Genomic DNA, 8,066 nt, shown 5'->3' with positions numbered 1-8,066 from the left:
TTCTTAGTTACTTTTACAAAGATTTTTAAGAATTATGCCCACAAAATAATTTGTAAATATTCATGATTTTGACGAATTTTTGTCAATATTTGAACTAATAAAAAAAATCTGTGCCTATGTATTCTTAAAATGTTTGAATCACAATAAGTCTAATTTATGAGAAACTTTGTATTGAATTTTTAAGTATGTTGACTCGGCCAAAGAAATTTTATCGATATTTATAAAAAAAAAAAATAAACAAAAACAAATACTTCAAATGCCTATAAATTGCATTAAAATAAACAAAATATTTTTAATTAAATCATGTAAAGAAAATGCTAATCTTAATAACTGGTAAAATTTTCAAGTATCTGCAATTTATAAATTTTGAGTAATAACAAATATTAAGTAAACATTTAAAATTCAAAAGCAACTAAAAATTCGGGTTTCAAATTTCAAATTTAAATGATTTAATTATGTCTGAAAACCTGCAAATACAAAAAAAAAAAATACTTAAAATTGCATTTAATTAGGAAAGAAAACCGTTGAAAAATTTAGTTCAAAAAGAATACTACGAATAGGAATAGTTTTATTAATTGCTGAGTTAGTAAGCCTAGTAGAAAATTGTATTATGGAGCTTAATTTTATAAGTTAACTTTATTATTAATTCAATATTACCAATTTAAGAATCGAATGAGCATTTATCATTTTTATTTTTTTTTTTGTTTTATATTATTTGAATTTATTTAATTGAATGATTTATTAATTTGTGCTGAATTTTTAATTTTAATTTTTGTTTTAAGTAGAATTAATTTTTATGTACCTATTTATGTTGATTAGATATTTTATCTGGTCGATAGTTTTAAATTGTTTTTTTCTTTTTTATTTATCTTGATAAATATAGTTAGACTGTTTAGAAAAATAATGATATTTATGTTTTAAACAAAACTGATTTTGGTTAGGTATTTTATTTGAAAAAGAATATTCTAATTGATTCGAAGAATTAACAATTTATCTATTTGTAAACTAATTTAAATTCATAAAATAAAGCTTAAAATGTTGACTAATAGTGCATACTATTTTAACATTTGACATTTTTAGTTAGTTTTTTTAGATTTTTATTGTCATGTGATTTGTAATTTATGATATATTTTAAACCAAATATTTTCTAACTAAAATAATTTAAATATATTATACATTTTTAGTTAATATTACAGGAGATTAAGACTTTTGACGATATATTTTTTTAAATATCTAGAGTTTGTATATTTGAGTATTAAAACTTGACCTTTAAATAAAATGTTATTCATAAATTTACTATCTGACTATCCGAATTCTATTAAATGTTCTGTTATTTTTTTTAAATGATGAAAATATGGTTTTATTTGTGCTAATTTTTGTACAATAGATCTTTAAATGGGCATCATTAGTTTATTTATAATCATTTTATATTTTCATTTATCTCTTAAAAAAAAAAAATTTATTACAATAGTTGAAGAATAATTTGTTTGGATGTCCATAATTTTACAATAATTTCAAAATATTATTTTTTCAGATCATTAATGATGTTAAATTTATTTGCTTAATTTATATTAAATTTATAATAAATTATATTATAATTAAACCAAATAAATTAATATTTTAGTTATAAGTTCTATAAAAAACTAAAATTAAATTTATAGTTTATACATATTATTTTAAATATTTATCATCTAACTACTATTTTAATGTTTATCATAAGGTATTTCAAAACAAAATTAACAAACATGGTAATGTAGTACATACATAGACCTAGAAAATTAAAATTAAATCAGTATCTAGGTAACTGTTTTGAGAGTGTCATGTGAATAGAATATAATTTATCGGTATTAGTTTCCTATCATATTATAATGAAATATTAATAACCAATTATAACTTCTAAAATAGTACTTTTATTTATTTTGCCATTTTTTTGTAAAGACTTGTAGTAAAATGTTGAGTATTTTGAAAAAATTTGGAGGGATTTATACTTATGAGACTGATCTCCTTTTTTCTTTTAATTTTATATTCTTGTACTATATTATATAAATTTATATTTATTTAGTTTATACAGATCTGTGCTCAAAAACAATACACTATTATATATATATATATATAATAACAAATTTACAATAAAATAAAGTAGAGTTATCAAACGATTTCAATTTAACAATACAAAAACTTTAATAAAAAAAAATAAATTGTGTGATTCTATAAGTGAAAAGATATGGGTTCTCATTAATCGAGAAATAGTAAGAGAGTGGTTTAAAAAGTTGGCAGAAGAAAAAAAGAAATACAATGGGGAATTGTATTTGGCCAATCGATTAAGGACTATGAAATTGGCCTGAGTCAACAGGGAGGTTGGGTCAATTGAATAAAAAAAAAAAGATAAGCTAGTAAAGAGCAGTTAGCGATTCATCTAAGATTAGTGAGACAGTCAATTTTTAATAACTGGCGATTGAAAGTATATAGTCCACAGATAGACACAAGTTATTGAATTTGTAGAAGGTTGAAAAATATCTGATAATGGTTTTTATAACATCATAGATATATTTATCGATATAAAGTTGAGGTATTGATTGTAATAGATATAATATACAATAATTAATTATTGAACATAACCGTTCAGTTTTGATATCTTAATTTTAAAACATAGCCTACTATAATTGGTAAAAATTAATAAGTTTTCTTAAAACAGTCATAATTATTATCATAAAAATGGATATGGTGATAAAGTTATTACAATATTTATTTATATAATACCTAATAGTAACAAATAGCCGCACAAAATAACAATATTAAAAAATGAGCGTTATGACGTGTTCCATTCGTATTATACGGATAATCCTAATAACCATAATAGCAAATTGAGGTATTTATAGAATAATAGTTTAATATGATTATACTATTTTTTTTTGAGTATTCATCTATAATACTATTTTAGATGATAATCATTTATGTTAGTTATGTATTATACAGAGTTAAAAAAACACTGAATATGTATTGACTACTTTATATTTTTATTATCTTTTGTTTAATTAAACAAAAAGCACTCAAAATGAATGCCGGGCTAGGTTAAGTAGACATCTTCAACAAAGCTAATCTAAAATTCTGGAGTTCTCGTAATCTATGAACCACTATAACTAAATGTCCAAATCTCTACAATCTGTTATAAAAGCTGATGGGTTTGACTAATTAAGGATTATATCCGGTATTCTATAAAATAAATAAGACGTTCCATTAGGTTTATCAACTTAGATATTGACTAGTATCTAAGGACTAAGACGGGTTTATCTTTGTTTTTCAAATTTAACCCAAAAAATAATATTCAATAACACATTTTCGTGACAGAAAACAATAATGCAACGGTTAGAAATTATTTAATCGAAATGATAAATGTGTAACGGTGAGGCTGAAAAATAGTTTATGAGCTCCTCAGGCATGAAGATATATTTTAATCAACGTTATTATAAATATATAAATGCCCACGATAATAAAGAATCATAATATCATCTTAAATTAATTAAGCATATTTTAATATAGAAACATCAATATTAATATATTTTTTTTATTTTCATCAACTATTGTTTCAATAAGTATGTTAAAAAAATACTATTTGTATGACTATTTCGTAATAAAAAAAGTAAACTAATCACGTACTGATATTAAAACTAACAGACAGTTAACTGTGCAAGTTTATTTGTTTTAATTTAGAAAGTTTTAAATTAAACCAAAATTCAAAAATACTTTGAATAATATAGTTATTTAATATTTTGTTAAAAATGACGTTTTTACCTATTACTTACGTACTTCTCTTTAAAAAGTAAATGCATAAAACTGTTTTAAATATTTGCAGAATATTGAAAAAGTTTCATTGACTTTTTATATTTTATCGAATTGATTGTAAACAAAACAGTATTTTTTATTTAATTATTGTGTATAAATTGAATTTGGTTACTCTTCAAACATATTGTTTAATAATTTATTCGTTTTGTTAATGTATCCACCAACCTATTATTATTTTATTATTCATAGTTAATATTTTATGGTGTTTCAATTGATGTTATAGAACTTTAAAGTTACTATAGATACATATAAATTTACAAACATATAACTAAAACATTGAGGTAGAAAAATGACATTAGGATAACTACCTTGATATTTGATATTTTATTATTATACACCTGATTTTTTTTACTAAATATTTTCTCAGTATTTACTTTATCTATACAATAATATATTATTTATTTTAATAGTTTTTTACTTCATTTTGATCATTAACTTAAAATTTTTATAATATTATGAAAAATAATATTATTTGTATTAGTTGAACTAATATCAGAAATTTGTTACTATTTCGACATACCTACTATTATAACTATCATACGGTTCCAATGGAACGGCGATATAGATAGGCTATTTAGGAACACCGCTGTCATGAGTCCATTTTACGGTATATTTAATATTTTAATTATTATAAAATCATGATCTTGTTACGTTGTGTATAGCCAATTCAAGTAGGCCACTGTCTTGAAATTTCTTGGTATTTTAAAAATATGGATTGCTTAAATTAAGTTAATATTAAGCATCAGTAACTATATTACTTTTTACTTGTATATTGCATAAATTATGTGTAAATAAATATGAATGCTATTTTAGGTAACTATGCAATTAACTATAAAGTTACTAACTATTTTTCGGAAAAAATAGTAAATTTCGTTTAACATTGTTTTATAAATACATACATATTTTTGTCAATATTGGTGAATAACAGTTACTTGAGGAATTTTGGATTTTCTTTAAAAAAAATTGAAATAATGCAATAGTCTATAAAATATTTTATTGTTATTTTTGATTCACGTGGAATATTGGCTTATCATTTCTTGATATACTGATAGACTTACAAATATACCAGTAAAGGGACATAAGAGAAGGTTGTGCTAATTATAATTTTCCTGATATTACACATTACTTACTGATATTAGAGTTAATGGGAGTTTTGTAGAAATCCATTTTAATGATGAAAACATTTCGGTGTTAGTTAGATATATTAACCTCTTATCTCTCTACCAACAACCGTGTGTGCGACTTGAAGCTATGGCCCATAACGTAATATAATACTGCAATATTATAAACAATAGGTATACACTAAGCATATATTAAAAATATTTACCCACCAACAATATTTGCTAATTAGCAGTATGAAAAGTTTACTTGGCTTATTGTATAATTGTACAAGTACTAATATATTTGTCAAATATGTCAGTCACAATAGTACTTGGGTTTTTAAATTACTCACCTGCTTGCCAAATATACGATTATCGGCATACTTGTCAAATACACGAGTTTTGGAACCTTGGTAGTTAATAAAAGTAAACAATTATTTCGTGAACTGTAATAGTAAATATGATAAATGAATATAGGAAATATGATATGCTACCGTAATTATAATTTACAGTTTAAATTTTTGTTCTAATCTAATTTATCAAATAGTAACTCAAATTAGTAATATTATTTTATAAAACTATTTATTTATTTATAGTTGTTTTCAATTTAAACAAAAGTATCTTTTACAAAATTTAAATATTGACTGAAAAACAAGTTGAATTTAATCAAGTAATAATAATTTAATAAAAGTAATTCTGCCCTAAAATTTCATTTTTTTTTTCATTAAACTCCTACTTTGTACTGATCGAAAACTTTAAATTTATAAATGTTGCAAGCCATGTATTATTTATTATGTATTAGACAGATATGTATTAAATATCGTCCACTAAATCTTAAATGAAACACAAGAACGACATTTGTCTGAAAGATATTAATGAGAGTCGACGATTTAAATGATTTGTTCGTATTATATGCAAGCATTTGAATATTATTCAAACATTTGAGTCGGTTTTTCATAATCCATCAAATTCAAATACTTATTTTGCTATGCATTGTAATATTTAATAATTTCAAGCACAAACTATTTTTACTACATTAATGTATTATTATTATTTATTATTATTTAAGGTATGTAGGTATACAAAATTCTTTTTCTTTTTTTACTCATTTTTATACAAACGCGATACTGGCCAACAGGTAATTAAAGTACTGTCTTAATGGTATTCAAACAAAACATAGCTAATATATAGACATTTTTATCTTTATTATGAGTACTTAGACAAAAACTTTGATCGTATATTAAATGTATTCGAACATAATGCTAATATTATAACCTCAAGCTGATAAGTGATAACATTATGCAGTGTGTTGATTACAATAGCCTACATAATTTACTCATATGATCATATGATTGACATTTAGCCTGTACTTACAATTTTTGATAACAATAAATTATTGAAAATATTAACTGTGATTAAAATAAACGACGACTATTGTATCTTGTCATTAGGTTTTACTATAAAATATGAATAATTAAACTATAAAACAATTACCATGTATTAACTAGTAATTTTTTCAAAAAATGAGTACAATTTCATATACTTGACACTAGAATAATGCATCAAAAAAGAGATCTATCATATGAAAAAAGAACGTCTGGTCACCATAATAAAATTATATAGCGTATATAGATTCGTTTAAATAAAAATTATGTTTTTGGAAATAATATTCTTAAATAATAATTTAAAGTTTACAAAATAAAATGATTATGATTATTACATAATAAATAAAAAATAATTTCAATATCACCTGGGAGGATACCTTAATTGTACTTAAAAAATATATTAATAGTGGCTCTATAATTTTTTTTTTCATTCTTAAAATAGGAAACAATCCTATTTACTTCAAATGTCATCTGACCTAAACATTATAAGGTTATAACTACAAGTTCAGGACTTTATTATTTATTGCATTTTCACTTTGATAATACTATACAGTTATAATTTAATATTATGTTGCAAAGGGTTTGTTGTTTGTAATTATTCCTATGAGTATTGACTAAAACTTAAAGTATTAAAACTTTAAATGTTTTCGGAATAATTAGTTTAATTTATTATTCAACAATTTCATGAGACTTAAATTCTATTAAATTAATCTGTAAGATTTAAACAGATATGTGTGTATATAATGTACCATATAATATTGCATAAACCTAATACTTAAGTATCTGAAATGTTTATTGTTATTTAATATACCCATATTATTTTCATATGCATATTGATAATTTTTTTTGTATAACTACGGTCGATTATTTTGGGTGATCGTACAATTACGAAATACGAATAATCCTTTATTTATAACTAAAGTATGAAAAACTGTAACAATTGTAGGTTATAACTATTAAAATATTAAATTATTTTGAAAATTTTAAACTGAGAATTGATAAAATGTGTAACTTATACAGATTTAACTGTAAATAACAATAAAATATAATATACATTTTTTTTTGAATTATTGTACTAAAGTTAGGCTAGTGATCTAGTAAAATTTATCGAATTAATTCAGATACATTTAAATGTAAACAATTAAAATTAAAATTATGTGTGTTAATATTATTGTTACCTGTATTGTTAGAAAATCATGATTGTGTTAGTAATTAAAAAATCAATTTAATAAACATCATAAGTATTATAAGTGTAATTAAAACACTAGTAACTAATTTTGGCTTTTTGCTATCTTCAGATAATATACCTGTTTTAAAAAAATTGAACTACTTACTTTTTTGTGTAGGTAGTAATTAAATTGTATACAGCCTTATAGTAATAGTTATATAAGTTTTTGAAAAAATTTTAGAGGTATTGAACTACACATTTTGTGAATTGTTCAAATGTTTAACCATTTTGGTGCATGTAGTTTTGAAATGTATCACTTTAACTTAAATTAAAAGCTGACTGAGTATAAATTATTATTAATTTTTTTTTTGTACCTAAATGTTTATTTTATTTTTTTTTTCTGGATATAAAATTATGAATAAAAATATTAAATATGTTATTTTTTTTTTTATGTTTATTAATTGCAATAATAAAAAGGTATATAAGTGAGCACCGCTAATGTTATACATTGTAAATTTTTGCGATTTTGACTAGTGTCGTCAAAAGTCTAATTTCAAATACATATAAAAG

The sequence above is a fragment of the Aphis gossypii genome, chromosome X (assembly GCF_020184175.1).
Source record: "Aphis gossypii isolate Hap1 chromosome X, ASM2018417v2, whole genome shotgun sequence".
Classification (NCBI taxonomy): Eukaryota; Metazoa; Arthropoda; class Insecta; order Hemiptera; family Aphididae; genus Aphis; species Aphis gossypii.
This window is presented reverse-complemented; position numbering follows the sequence as displayed.